General features: G+C 32.6%; 1 long non-coding RNA gene across 1 annotated transcript; it reads left to right on the top strand.

The window, feature by feature from the left end:
* The first annotated feature begins 13,340 nt into the window (after positions 1–13,340).
* LOC126889670 (uncharacterized) lies at positions 13,341–15,904 on the top strand. Its single transcript, XR_007700128.1, has 4 exons — positions 13,341–13,481; positions 13,540–13,832; positions 14,255–14,393; positions 15,548–15,904. It is a non-coding gene; the product is annotated as an uncharacterized LOC126889670 (long non-coding RNA).
* The last annotated feature ends 567 nt before the right edge of the window (positions 15,905–16,471 follow it).

The following is a 16,471-nucleotide window of genomic DNA, read 5'->3' as shown; positions in this document are numbered from 1 at the left end:
TAACTTTTGATTAAAAAAGATAATAGCAATTCTGCTTATCGTATTTGAAAGTTCAAATCAAATTATATCGGCTTTGATTATTTGCATTGCTAACAATTTATTTTTTTATTGTTAAACAAAGCTATACACATATAGTGTTTGAGTGATGTTTTCAATGATCTCCCATTTAAAATCGAACGAGTAGGTAGAGTAGGTACAATACAAGTACAAGCGAGGCAATTTCTACGTAGCATGCCTTCAAACTCATGTATTGTCCAAAGGAAACACTATGTGTTTCTAGCTTAGTTTAACAATAAAAAAATAAATATTTAGCAATGCAAATAATCAAAACCGATACAATTTAACTTGAACTTTCAAATACGGTAAGCAGAATTGCTATTTTCTTTTTTAATCAAAAGTTATTCGGGTTCAAAAATTGCAATTTTTCGATTTTTTTAAAGTTCAACCGTGTTTATCTCGAAAACTATGCATCCTACGAAAAAACTTGGAAGAACATTTTTTACTTAGAATGATTGCCAAAAAATACAACAAAATGTCCTCAAGTTCTTTGTTTATAACAATCTTATCGACATCCGGATCAACTGTTACCCAAAAAATTCGTGTTCTACAGGTCAAAATACATAAAAAAACATGGCGACAGGACTAATATAAACATAATAATTACCAAGTGCCTTTTCTAGTTTTCGCCTATTGAATTGTTTATCTTATACTATGTTGTATGACGCATTTTAAACATTATGTAGACTTTTATAGACTAGAAAATACATACAAGCAACTGGCTATATATTTGGAATTGGTATTTTGCTATTTATTTTTAAAATTACAATGAGTTTTGAAGGGATAATTATTCTGCTTCGGAATATACAATAATACTATCCCGTTAGGCATTAAGCAATCAGATGTACTAATAATTTAGTTTACTGAACAAATTCAATAATCAAGTCTATCAATTTTTAAAGATATAATATATGTACATACTATATTCTTATACCAAAGCAATATATTGCTTTGTTTACTTTAAATATAATATGTAAATATAGCACAGTTATATTTAATATTTATATTTTAATTTTGGTTTCAGGTAAGTAATATGCCTTTTCTGGGAATAAGGTAAGTCGTGAGTGCCCTCAATTAAAAATGGAAAAGAGAAATGGGAGCTTGATGCCAGCATAGCAAAAGGGAATAAAAAATTATGTAATTTAAGAACGTAGGCCCAAAATTTCAGGCCAATGCTTTCTAAATGCATTAATTTTTTTCAAATACTGAGAAAACTAATAAGTATTTTTAAAAAATTTAAACGCTGAAAGAAAGATTACAACATTACCGATGGCCGAAAGTCTCTGAAAACTTGTATAATGTTAAAAAAAGGAAAATTTAGTGTGATTCTTATTTCAAATATCTCATTCAAAAGAAACTTTTTGTTTATTATAAAGGACTTTCGACTCTCGGTAATAATGTAATCTTTCATTCTGCGTTTAAATTTTTCAAAGATATTTATTAGTTTTTTCAGGATTTGAAAAAAATGAATGCATTTAAAAAGCGTTGGACCGAAATACTGCGCCTACGCTCTTTTAAGTACAATTCATCATAAAAGACTTAGAAAAAGAGGAAAAGTTCATAGAATATTTGATGCAGTTAGATTGCTTTGTACTCTCAAAGGCTTCCAGTACCCTTAAAGGCATACGGGAGAAAATCGTGGCTGAATTTCTATTAAAATCCGACTGTATAATATGTGGACAATAATATATTTTCTGCAATTTTAAAGTAGATCAGGCTACTTACTCCATTTGTGTAACTTTTGCACACCTACTATGTTGTGTTGGACCCGGAGGCTGTTGTTGCGCGGCCTTTCATTATTTTGCTGTGCGGCCCATTTTTGAGTCTACTCGCAGATGAGGTTGAACAGGTTTCCACAGCTATCCCTAACACGTTGATGGACAGAACGTCTATAGACGTCTAATTTCCATTGATGTAATGTGACACAACGTCTATAGACGACATTTTTGAAATAACGAGTTGTGACAAAAAGCCAGTAGACTTTTAGTCAGATTACATTTACAGATGAAAGAGAGTTTAATGAAAGGGTAACAAAGCAATTGGATGTTTTGTCTGACCAAATACATGGGACGTTTTCGTAATCTGATGATCCAAATTTTTAAACTGTTCCACAATTAAAACTTTCCCTGTTCCAGTGTTTCTGTACATCAAAGTGTGTCTGACTAGACACCGTTAAGCTACTAACAAATTTTCAGCTTGCTATTAATCAACTTTTTTTTGGTACGCGGGATCCAGGTCTAATAATACAGGCAATCAAATTTTGCCCAGAAAAGAAGCAGATACTCCCCAGGTCGTGCCTCATAATTTTGACTGATGTTGTTTCTTATTTTTAATTTCTCTGCAGTTTGTGTTCTATGATATCTAAAGGTAAAGTTCTGTCAACAGTCACGATCAATATTTTGGTATTTTATTTTAGGTTAGTCTAGTGTTTTCAAATTGCAAGTAGAATTCTCGTCTCTCAACTTTATTATTGAGGTGAAATTCTGTTTTGTGTGCATTTGGCATAAGTCTTCATTTACGAAAATACTCTCCCATTTTTCTAAGTCTTCCGTGTAGATTTCCTATGGCTCTTCGATAGAATGACAACTTATTGCAAAACACTCAGTTATCGGCATAGACAAATTTTCTTGATCTTGTTTCTGGCATGTTTACATCTAACATTTACCAGTTGGTTTGTCTGGTTTTAGGATAGCAATTTTGTTGGATCGATTGAATTCCTGTGAGGCCTGACTGGTTTTCATAATATGTATCTGTAAAGAGTCGGGACAACCAGAGCTTTGTATCCTTACCACAGTTCATTAAAAACTCTGAGTAGATACCGCCGAAATCTGGGGATATCCTGATTTAAGGTCTATGAGAGCATTTGAAATATCTTTATACGTGAAAGGGCTGGCGTATTATTTTTCCGTGGTTCTATAACTATATACTAGCTTTAAGGGATTTAAAGCTTGTTTGATCTTTATGTATATATATATATATATATATATATATATATATATATATATATATATATATATATATATATATATATATTATACTATATTATATCGGTTTTATAGCGTTCTACGCCTTTCCGTTCCTAATCGCCACTCCTTTCTATTGTGGCAGTCTTCCTCTCTTAAATTTCTTTCCGACATCGACTTGGAGATGCCCTTTATCTATGTAGTTGCTGGTCTTCCTCGTTTTCGTTTTTCTGTGGGGGTCCATTCTAGCACTTTTTTGGGTATTCTCCTTTTATCCATTCGTTTAGGTGTCCGTATCATACTAGCTCTTGTCTTTCGATGTCATCTATGATTGTTTTTTCTATTTCCATTTGTTGTCTAATGTCGTCGTTTCTTATGTGTTCTAGTCGAGATCTTCTTGCTGACCTTCTCCAAAAATCCATCTCAGTGGCTAGCAGTTTATCTTTGTCATGTATATAATATTTGTTCTTGAATATAATGATCTGATTATTATATGGGAAGAGACGGCCGGCGTTTGGATTAACAGTTATAGGTTTTCATAGTAATATCCAAACTTTTCTGCACGATGTTTGTAAGTTTAAGCTCTTAACAGTTTCCGTTCACATTTCCTGTCTCGCTGCATCTAGGTTAGAGACCTGATCACCAGTTTCTTTAAAAGCTTGGCACATTTCTTGGCTGTTCTGTGTGTATCCAAGAATATATTTTGGTATGCATGTCTTTATTACGTGTCTTATGTCTGCAGTGTTTATTACAGCACCAGCAAATTTTTTGTAGTTTTTCCAGTGATTAGGGTATCCATCCTAATCATTTATCTAGCTCTATTAAGAACTGGTCCAATTGGCTTGTTTGAGATTCGATCTTGATATTGTAATGGAAGTAATTAGTGGTTTTTGTGCACCTGTTTCAACTATAACTGGGTGATGCTGATGGTGTGGGAAGTCAGAAAGGACTTTTCGTGAAACTGCTAGGCGTTGGCCGTTGTTATCGTTTTACACCAAGCCCAAATAAGGATTGTATTCATGTTTCCAGGCTGCTGATATAAATGTAAAGCGATCCTTGGCGTCAAAAACAAAGTGAGAGGTTTTCATCCCCTACCTATTTAACTTGTCCGTATTCGTTTGCGTCACATTCTTTGTACGTCCATTGCTCATGGTGGCTGTTGTAATCACCTGCATATACAGCAGTGTGGTGGTGTATGCAGATGACATGGGCTGATCAGAGCATGGCTGGTGCTTTAAATGTTAATAACCGTGAAGTTTTCAATTTATACGATGACGCTATGGATGTCGTAGTCAGTTGAGTCAGATATGAAGGAGGCGTGTACCTTTAGGAGATTTTACGTACTGTAATAGATAAAAATACAGGAGGTGTTAGTAATATACTGAATTTTGTCACTTACGAAAGAAGCTAATATACCTATAATTAAACATCAATTTAAGAGGTGTACCTAGGTATCTATATTTCTGAAAATAATCATAATTTCAACAATTAGGATAGAAACAAGAACAAATAAACCATCACAATCATTTGAAATGTAATGTTATAAGAGAATGTGAAGTAATCAATCATATCTTAAAATAAAAAAGTTACAGTATCAGGAACATGCGAATGCGAACATGTAAAGAGGGAACAACGGTATAAGAACTCGATTAACAAAACATACAAGGATATAACTAAAAAAAAAGGTTAGAAGAAATACAATTTTAATTTTATGTGTGAAAATTTTAAAATGGTTTAAATGTAGTTCAACGGAACTTTAACTAACTGCTGCAAACAAGGTAAAAATAGAAACGATGAAATCCAATTTTAGATTTAGATATCGAACTGTATTAAAAGAAAAATAAAAAAAGTGTTACAACTGTACGCATTCTGTATAACAATATACCAAATTTAATAATTTTACGCACTATCAAAAATATATTTCAGTACTACAGTTACAGTTATCCGTATTCAATTAGATACATAAAAGCAATTAACAGGTGCAGACTATTAGAACCTATTTCATACCCTGATTAATACCACTCAGGTGATAAATCAAGCACAGAAAATAATACCACGACACTTTATGTACCTTTGGTAGAACATCTGTTGTCTTTTTATTGCTTATTTAATTTCTTTAATAACGATGCTCCGATGGCAGCAAATAACCGACACATTTCATCGTGAGTAACTTCTGGTAGACATACGGTTATAAGTTTCGTGTTCTTGAAACTTAAGATGACTATTATATACGTCAGTAAGTTCTTGTTTCTATCGTCGCAGCTTCGAGGATATCCTGTTGCTTGGCCTTTTTTTATTAATAATTTTCATAACCCTTTAATACTGGTTTTTTCATTGGAATAATATTGTATTCATATAAATTTTATTTGCACTTTAAATTATAATTTTTGGCTATTTACATTGGTGGCCGCTTTCAGGTATTCCGCTTTTCAGGTATTATAATAAAGAAATAGCAGTTCTGTATAAACTGTGTAGCAAAGTCATAGATGGGTTTGACATAAATGTTACGCACATCTTAGTCTAAGATACGATATACACTCACCGGCACAAAATTCGGCCACACAAAATTTTTATTAACTTTGACAATTTATAACTTTATGATTTGTACTCTGATTTTCAAGATTCTTGCATCAGTGTGTAGTGTAGATACATGTATTGATGTCGTTTGTTATTATTCCGGAAACAAAAAAAATTTGCTTAGATGGGTCTAGGACAGGGGTGGGCAAATACTTTTAAGCGCGGGCCAAAATAAAATTTTCAAAATGTCTCCCGGGCCGGAGAACTATTACGACTATACTGCGTACGTACGCTGTGCACACGTGAATGTTTTGGTGGAGTGTTTTTCCCTCTCCAAGAAATTTTTTTGACAGAAATATTATAGGTATCATTTTAAAGCATTTGGTCAAAGAAATTTGACTGTTAATAATAGGTAATAGTAATATTAAATTGTCTTACTTGGGTGTACATGCAAACAATTTTTCCCAGTAAAATATGTCACGTAATTTTTAAAGAAATATGGTCCATTATATTGTCATAACAAGGATCCAGATAAAAAATTAAGATACTGAACAAGTAGACAAAATGAAATACTTAGGAGTCTGAATTACGGAGAATCTAAATGCGAAATCAGAAATTCGATCAAGAATAAAGCAATCAAGAACAGCCTTTTGAAGATGAGTAAATTTCTGAGTAACCAAAGACTCAATCTGCAAATCTGATATCGGATGGTAAAATTTTATATCCACTCTATTCTCCTTCATGGTTCCGAATCTTGGACTGTTAATGTTGACTTAATAAGAAAGCTGGAAGCTTTTGAGATGTGGCTTTTTATGCAGCTTTTTTGATTTTGAAAATACCATGGACCGATCATATTACGAACGAAATGGTGTTGCACAGAATGGCAAGAGACAGAGAACTTTTGACTACCAGTAAATAGAGAAAGACAGCATATTTAGGGCACGTACTTAAATATTATGATAAGTACGAGTTGTTGCAGCTTATGAAGGGTAGAATCGGAAGAAAAAGTGGTCCTGGTAGAGGACAAATTAATGTCCTGGCTGAAAAACATTCGCGACTGAACCGGGTTAAATACATAGTCGCTTTTAAGAAAACAAAAGGTATGATTACGGCTGTTTGATATTATAATACTCTCTATTATTTATATATTTCATTATTTATAAGCTGTTATAACATCAGATCCAATAAGATGTAAATTGGAGCTGGAAGGTCAGTTAATAGAACAAATGATGGAGTTTAAATACCTAGGCATCACACTATCTAGCTACGGAAGGCTCGAAACAGAAGTGGAAGATCAAGTGAATAGAGCAAGCAGAGCCGCAGTTTGCCTGAATGACACAATATGGAGAAATAAAAATATCGGAAACGAAATTAAAGACAGAATTTACAAAAGAGTCATCAGACCAATAATGAGATATGCGGCAGAAACACGACCCGACACAGATAAGACAAAAAGATTGCTCGAAACAGCGGAGATGAAAACCCTTCGAAAAATCGATGGTAAGACTCTACATGACAGAGCTAGAAGTACAGATATACGACGGAGATGCAAGATGGATAACATTAATTTGTTGAATTACAATAATTGAATGACCACATAAGCCGAATGACAACAAATAGGGTAGTCAGGATAGCGAGAGACGGATCTTCAATAGGAAGACGATCAGTGGGAAGACCACGAAAACGATGGAACGACAACTTACTAGAGGCACATTGAAAAAACATACAGAGGCATGTCTATACAAAAGAAGAAGAGAAGATTATTTATAAGAACACTACATACCCTAATACTGTTGATTTCAACAAAATAAAAGAGATTAAAAAAATTGCTTGCGGGATTTTTCAACGGGCCGGATAAAGTAAGCGAAAGGGCCGGGTCCGGCCCGCGGGCTGGCTTTTGCCCACCCCTGGTCTAGGACGATTCAACGCCACCTGTTCATCGCCGCCCTTTCGATGCCGCCAGTTCATCGCCGCCCTTTCGATGCCGCCAGTTCATCGCCGCGCCGGTCGATTCATCGCCGGCCGATTCATCGCCAGTCAGTTAATCACTAACTGATTTAATTCCGAATTTCCGACCAATTTTCGACAGTTACATTTATTATTTATTTTTAATATTAATTAGGAATTCTAGGAAATAACCTAACCTACCACTACATAAATTTGAACATATATATTTCTACAAAGGCCATTTAACACTAAAAATTTAGTACTGTTCGTCCGCTATATCTTTTCATATGCGAATTCATTTTCAAACAAATTAAGTCAAAACATAAAGTGAAACGTACGCCGATGTGTGTAGTATATAGTATATCTACAGTATACAGTTTTACAGTTTTGTGTACAGTTTTGACTTACCCCAGTGTAACATACTGAATACTGTACAGTTTTCAACATACCCCAGGAGTGAAGCTTTTTTATTATACCATATCTCCATGTGCAATCGTAGGCTTTTGTTATATCGCAGACAATAGCTAGGCAGTGTTGTTTGTTAATGACTGCTTCGTGAACTTAGGATTCAAGATCAACTAGGTTATCGGTGATTGATCTATTTTCACGAAAGCCATTCTGCTCCGGGATTAGCAGTTTTTTGTTTTCTAAGAACCATGTAAGGCGCCGGTTTATAACCTTTTCGAGTAGCTTACAAGTTGATGAGGTTAGGGATATTGGTCTAGTCCATAGGATTGGGGATCTGTTTTAGGTTTTTGAGGTTTGGGGATTGGTTATACTATATGATTCTGGCCAATATTTTGGAAAGTAGTGTTGTATCCACATTTGGTTTAAAACGTTAAGGAGGTATGATCTAGCGTTTGTGCTTAGTTTTTGGAGAAAAATTATTGATATATCATCCGATCCTGGAGAAGAGTTTTTTATGCCAAACAATGCATAGTCCAGTTCTTCTGGTGAAATTGGAGAGCTCATGTAGTCATCCGTGTTCTCTGCGACGATTAGCTCCTTTTCATTTCTAAATTTGTATTGAAGAAAACTTGGAGAGTAGTTGCTAGTGCTGGAATTTTGTTCGTAAAGGTCAGCAAAAATTTCTGTGATTTCTTCCGTTGAGGTAATTAACATCATGTTTTAAAAAACTAATTTGAGCGTTTTGCTATTTTCCAGATAGTTGACGAATTTTTCCCCAAAATATAGAAAGGGGGTGGAGTTATTGATGGATGGATGGAAAAGAACTTATTTTAAAGTAAAATTATGGTTTGTTTCAAATTTCAATAGTAAAAATTAAGATAATTATAAAAATAAGTACTAGCCAATAAACAGAAGTACATACCACTAAAAATAAGTTTCAATGTAAATTAAATATTGTTGAGATTTTCTTAGAAATATGTTTAGTCTGAATACTAAACCGTGTTCGCTAAGTTTGAAAAAGAAACGAAAAACAAAATTATTCAAAAATTTGGACAATATAAATTATTTTTCTTGCCAGCGGCTATATATTTTTCATCTACGGTTTCTGTCCAATCACTTCTAAAATTTATTTTCCAGCAAAACTTTCACGAAAGTTTAATTTTGCAGACGAATCCGGACGGAGAATTAGTAGGCGTTAAGAAGAAATCCAAAAATTCTCCTAAAGGTTATGGCCCAACACAGTTGCAAGAAGCGGTGGTGGTAGAATTGCCAAGAAATTACATTTTTATAGCTAACCCAGTGGTGGTAAGAGGACCCAACGCAGACAAGCTTTTATTATCTATTGCAATTAAGGTGTTCAGCGGTGATTTTGCTTTGTTCTAGCTGTTAATGGTTCTAGCTGTGCTAATGTTCTAGCTGTTAATGTCGCAGTTAATAGTTTATATACAAATAAAAACGTTTTGTGTAGTAACGTATCATTTATTTTTGCATTACACGCAAAGAAATTATATAATTATATTTTAATACAGTCGAACCCGCTTATTAGAATAGCCTTCGTGCCAAGCAAAAATATTCTTATAAGCGGGATATTCTAATAACCGATCATTGGCGGATGGTGAAATAAATGTACCTACCAAATATACGTTATAATAGTACATACTATGTCAATATGTATATGCATATGGTTTTAGGTCTATTTATATCAATAAAAATTTATAATTTATTTACAAAAATCATTACGAAACGATTAGACAATATATAAGGATCCCGCGTATGAAAAAAGTTGATTAATAGAAAGCTGAAAATTTGTTAATAGCTTAAGGGTGTCTAGTCGGACAAACTTTGATATATGGGAACACTGGAACAGGGGAAGTTTTAATTGTGGAACACGTTAAAAATTTGGAACGGTCAGACCACAAAAACGGCACATGTATTTTTCCTACAGAACAGACTTAAACTCTCCGAACAGAGATTGAACTCTCATGCAAAAATCAGACTGCTATTTATCACCAAATGGGCGTTTTAATGAGTGGAACATGTAGAACATGTCAAATGACAGGAACTATGACAGGTGATAAATAGCAGTCTGAGTTTTGCATGAGAGTTTAATCTCTGTTCGGAGAGTTTAAGTCTGTTCTGTCGGACAAAATAAATGTGCCGTTTTCGTGGTCTGACCATTCCAAATTTTTAACCTGTTCTACAATTAAAACTGCCCCTGTTCCAGTGTTCCCATATAATATCAAAGTTTATCCGACTAGACACCCTTAACCTATTAACAAATTTTCAGCTTGCTATTAATCAACTTTTTTTTCATACACGGGATCCAGACCTAATAAATTGGAATTGGGTTTTAGAAAAGACCCCCAAACAAACAATCAACTATTGGTAATAAATAATCTTATAGAAAAATGCTGTTTCTAAAAACATCCAAGTGTGTGGCAATGTACCATTTGTAGAAATTTGTAGACAAATGAAATTATTTTATGACCTTGTCGGCATACGATTGAATTTTCTGTGGGAGAGAAGCGTTTACTCATCATAACACAGTAATAAAGTGTTTATTAGGTAGGTACCTGAGAAACCGTAATAATATACAAAACGACAAACCATTAGATCAGGCAAATTTAAAATTTCTAGGAAATTGTACATAAAAAGTTATTTGTTGACTTGAAACATTTATTCGAAAAAGCGGTAATAGGTTACTAAACCATATTACAATAAACGGATAAATTTATTAAAGGGTAAATGGAAACGTTTTGGGACCTTGAATTTATATTACATAAACCGGGATATTCCTATAACCGGTACTCTAATAAGCGGGTTCGACTGTATTAACAATAATATTATTAATTAATAGAACTATACTTTACAAAAGTTATAACAAAAATAGCACAAAATTTATTACTTCCCTAAGGAGACTTTTTTTATTCAGTTATTCATGTCGAGTCGGACAACTTTTCTAAATATAGAGGTTTCTAAACTTTCGTCTGTCCGACAACTAGACCTTGAAGATTTGTCAGACATTATTTGCAGATTTACACCCTTAAAGATTTGTCAGACAATATTAACAGTTAATTGTAAATATTTTTATTAAAGCCTCCTGCAAAAAAATCATCATTTATGATTCCATAGTGAGGGGGTGCTCGCATGAGGGAGCGCACGCATCATAAAGAGTCAAAATTTATACCCTCACAGCCAATTTTTGCAGGATTGCTTAATAAAAATATTTACAATTAACTCGTAATATTGTCCAACACTTTTTTTTAGGGTACTCCAGTTGTCGGAAGAAAAGTTAAAAAACCTCTATATTTACGAAACGCCCCCTCCCAAAATTTTTCCGTATTAGAAAAGATGTCTGACTCGACATGAATAACTGAATAAAATAGCCTTGTCAGGGAAGTAATATTTTTTTAAGCGTGGACCCAAGACCTATTACAAATACATGGGTTGAAAACAAAAATAACAGACCAAACAGACCAGACAAAAAATAAAAGACCAAATTGAAATGTCAAAACACTTTTTTATCATTTATCTTCTTCTTCAAGTGCCGTCTCCTAATCGGAGGTTGGATATCATCATCACTATCTTTACTCTATCCACCGCTGCTCTAAAGAGTTCTATAGAACTGCATCTAAACCAGTCCCTTAAATTCTTTAACCATGACACTCTCCTTCTTCCTATACTCCTTCCGCCTCTTATCTTTCCCTGTATTATCAGTCTTAGCATTTCATATCGCGGTCCCCTCATTACGTGTCCCAGATATTGCAACTTTCTTATTTTTATTGTGTTTATTATTTCGCATTCTTTACCCATTTCTCGCAGTACTTCCGTGTTCGTATCATTCATAAAAATGTTAAAAAGTATAATATTTTACACTGGACACTGAAAATTGAATTGAACTTAACAAAGAGGTGGTGTTAAAGATGAATATTAAACATATACTTTTAAAAACGGAGTTAAAAGTTATTATAAACATAGAATTACAAAAAATGATAAAAATATGGAAATTGGAATATTTAGGTCACTTAACTGGAGGAAAAAATATTAATAGCCCTGGATTCAGAGTACCAAAAAAAAATTATTAGTAACAAGCTGAAAATTTGTTAATAGCTTAACGGTGTCTAGTCGGACAAACTTTGATGTACGGGAACACTGGAATAGGGAAAGTTTTAATTGTGGAACAGGTTACAGGTTTCGACAGACTACGAAACGTCCCATGTATTTTGTCGGACAGAACTTCCAATTGATTTTTTACCTATTCATTAAACTGTCATGCAAAAATCAGACTGCTTTTTACCACCAATATAATTTCTGTCATTTGGCATGATGTTCTATTTGTCGGACTTATTAATGCCCAACATATTTGTCTGGAAAACATTTTTTTATATATTACATAAAGTTTGCTATTGAATAAACTTCCTGATAGTCTAAACCAGTGATTCCCAAAGTGGTCCAGGTGGACCCCCAGGGGTCCATGAGGGACTCAACGGAGGTCTACGTTGGCGTGAACTAATAATGGGGGTTCACAAGTTGTAAATGGGGGTCCACGAAAATTTTATAGTGATTTGGTATTTATTTAAACAAATTTCCATTTTTTTCGTAATATATCAATGGAAATCAATGGAAAAAATAATGTTTTAATAGTAGGGACACAAAAATGTCATTATAACGCATTATAATAAGTTATTTTGATTAAAAATTTTATTTTTTTCTAGAAAACGTTAAAATACCGTTTTTTGTATTTTGTTCCATTCCCAAAAACATGTCCTTTGATTTGACTGAAAATTTGCCCACAGGTAGCCAAAACACAGGACATTAATGGTTAAAAACTTTTTTATAGTCTTACAATATAAAAAAAACGCGTGGAATAATATTGCGTGGAGTCAAAAATATAGGCGTCTATTTTAAGTACAATTAACTCGGAAAATATCGACTGTACGAAAAAATGATTAAAAAAATTGTAATAATTATTGTAAACACGATTATTTGGAACAATTTCAGTTCCTAAAATTTTTGTCGACAAGTTGAAAATGGCGGAGATATTGAACAAAATCCACTGCTATCAAACCAATCAGGTCTTATGCTTGCGCCTTTACCGCATACGTACTACCTGAAATATTGATTTTAGCAAAAAAATTAAAAATTAAAATTGTATAAAATTTAATTCTGTTAATTTTTGTATAGGTACATTTTTGTTATAAAACTAATAATAAACGAGATAATTCAATAATTATGCTCTAACAGCCGGTTTCCGAAACGTTATTCAAATCTTCGATCATCTAATCGAGCTGTTAGATTTGATCAACTGTTAACCAGTGACCGGTTTCTGAAACGTCGATCATCTTAAAATTATGTGATCGTAGAAAATCGATTATCAGACATACGATTTGGTATCGATACTGTCACAATCGGCTGTCATCCTTCAAAATTTCATTTTATAACCAAAAAATTTCAATCCATAGTAAATAACTTATACATAATTTATAAAATTAAAAAATATATTAAAAATGAGCAATACCAACGGAAATCCTCCACGCAAAAATTATACTGAGAGAGAGAGAAATGTTTGCTGTTGGAAATAATTGGAAAGTAAGTACGAAATTGTCTAACTTATAGAACAAATTTCTAATTGTATTTTTGTTTTCAGATACAAGCATGTTATAATTGAAAACAAATAATAATGTACCAATGATATGTCCACCAACCAAAACAATGAAACCTGGGAAAAAATAGCGCTGAATTTCCCAGAACTCCCAAGCAGCTGAAGACTGCATATATAAACTTAAAAAGGGTCACTCGCCAAAAAGTAGTAGAGGAAAATGTAAGTGTATAAAACTTTCGGTTGATTTAGAGCTATATGGATTAATTACATTGCATATTCAAAAATATAATGAGCAGAAGGTTTTGGACCAGTTGAAGAGAGACCAAACTGCGGACAAAGTAGGTATACTTAAATTTATAGCTCTTAACACCAGGTCAGTTGAATTACACTATTTCTGAGTGGAATATTTATATAAAAATATAATCCAATGAAACTAATTGCATGATGGGAACTAACCTAGTGTGGAGACAATAGAAGTTTAGTATTTGAGGGTGTTAACGCCAAAGAGGTGTAAGTCATATTTGTGAAATGATGGAAGTCTTGCTTTATAACTTTGATAAATAGACATTTTTGCATCAGGAAAAGTGGTGTAAGTATTTACAGTAAAAACTTACACACCACTTTTTCTCTGAAGAGGTCTATGTATATAATATCAAGATTATAAAATAGGGCTTACATCATTTCAAGAATATGACTTACACCACGTTGATTTTAACCCATTCATTTCTTAATCAGTAATGAACTAATGAATTGTTTTCAGAAAGACATACTTGCAACAGGTGGTGGCACATTTAGGCCTCGTCTCACAGATGTACGGGCACAAATGTTGAGTTTGATTGGCAATCAAATCCAACCTTTATGCAACAGTTGTGACAGTGCATCTGGTTTCTTCAGATCTGGTGAGTCCTTATTTTATTAATTTATTTAAGTAAAGGTAACTAATTTTAAATTTATTTATATATATATATATATATATATATATATATATATATATATATATATATATCTTCTATATATCTTCTATATATATATATATATATATATATATATATATATATATATATATATATATATATATATATATGTCTTCGAATAAATAGATGAAGTAGCCACCTTCTTTGTCTTATTTCTCCACCTATTGACCGAAAAACCCACCACTCTTCGAGTGATCCTTAATTTATATTGGATTAACGGTCGTACTCCTTTTCTCGATATATATATATATATATATATATATATATATATATATATATATATATATATATATATATATATATATATATATATATATATATATAATGCCTGATCAATATTTCCAATATTATCTGAACAATAACCTGTATATGGTCTTGATCTGTACAAAACTTCTGAATTAGAACATCTTTTTGTTCAGCATGTTATCCACAAATGTAGTAGAGTGACCATTAGTTTAACTATTTAAAACTATTATCTGATAATGCTAGGTTTATGTATTCTATGGATGTAGCAATAGAAAGAAGCCAACTTCTGTTAAAAAGGATGATTAGAAGAGGGAGGTATGGTATAGTCGGTCTAGTCAGTTTTCTAAAGATTAACTTAAGTTTATCCATTGTTTCCAAAGTACGTACATCCGGATGTAAGTTTTTGAGTGAATCTAGAATGTTTTTGGCATCTGAAAGATTTCCATCTAAAATGGATATTGTATCCTACAGTTCTAAGCCAATTTAAGATTTTTTGAAAGGTATTATTGTTTAAAGTTTGATTGTTAAAGATATTATTTCTATGTTGATCAATAATAAATCTGATAACAAGGGTGATAAGCGGTTACCCATAGCCAGACCTTGTGCCTATCTATAGACATCATTAAACAAAAAAAAGATCTTCTGTAAACCAAATTTAAGCAAACTTAAAATATGAGAATTAATATCTATAAATATTATTAATATGAATTAATTATTATAATTATTCCAATTCTAAATTAAGGTAGATTATTAACTTAGCTATTAAGATAGCTAAAGTAAAGAAAAAACTATCTGGTACATCTAAAACAATTGAAATTTTTTTATTTTTATAGTTGCACAAGATAGTCAAGTGGAAGTGGATTACCTACAATTGGAAGACACATAGCAGACGTCCAATGTACCCTCTACTTCCACTGTGCTGCTCAGTACACGCACGACAGCTGCTGTCCTGCCCAAGAAGACAGCCAAGATGTCTCAGGCTCGTTCAAAAAATAAAAAAGTAAAAGATCTAGGGAGCGAAACCCTTAATGTATCTTTTACAAAAAAAAATTGAAACAGCAAGACTAGAAAAAAGAAGTAAGATAGTATTTTTCAACAAGAAAAAAAGAAATTTTAGAAGTAGAGCTTCAAATAAAAAAATTCAAACTCAATAAATTATTAGGTAATAGTGGTTAGGTATGTACCTAATAAAGTAATTTTAAATAAAAATGGTAATTTCTTTAAATAATAAAATTAATAAAAAATGTGTTTTTCAAAGTTTATTTACCCACCTGTTAGAATGAGTTATTACCTACTAGCTTCGTCCTCTGCTTCTTTATCTTAATGCATTCCACAATTCTTCATTTGTTATGGTGTTGGGCCAATACATCTTCAGAATATTTTGTGGGAATCTATTTACAAAAACTCTTCCTTGCATTTCCTTCTGATATTGTTCATGTATCACTCCCATATCGTAGTATCCCTCACATATAGTAGTATTGATTTGATGATACTATTAAATGTGTTTTGGCTAATTTATGTTGAGATATGATATGAGAGGATTTCAAAGGCCTGTTGTCTGTTGTTCTTTTTCCTATTCTATGTTTAATGTTTGCCTGGACTCCAACTTTTGCACTATTATACTATCAAGATAGCAGAATTCTTTAACCTGTTTTATTTCTTCTTGATTTATGTATAGTTTACCATGCTCACTTATTCCTATTCTCATCTCTACTATCTTATTAGTGATGATTTTAAGACCAACCTCATCTGCCTTT

The sequence above is a fragment of the Diabrotica virgifera genome, chromosome 8 (assembly GCF_917563875.1).
Source record: "Diabrotica virgifera virgifera chromosome 8, PGI_DIABVI_V3a".
Taxonomy (NCBI): Eukaryota; Metazoa; Arthropoda; class Insecta; order Coleoptera; family Chrysomelidae; genus Diabrotica; species Diabrotica virgifera.
The sequence above is the reverse complement of the archived record's forward strand: the minus strand, read 5'-3'. Positions and strand labels throughout refer to the sequence as shown.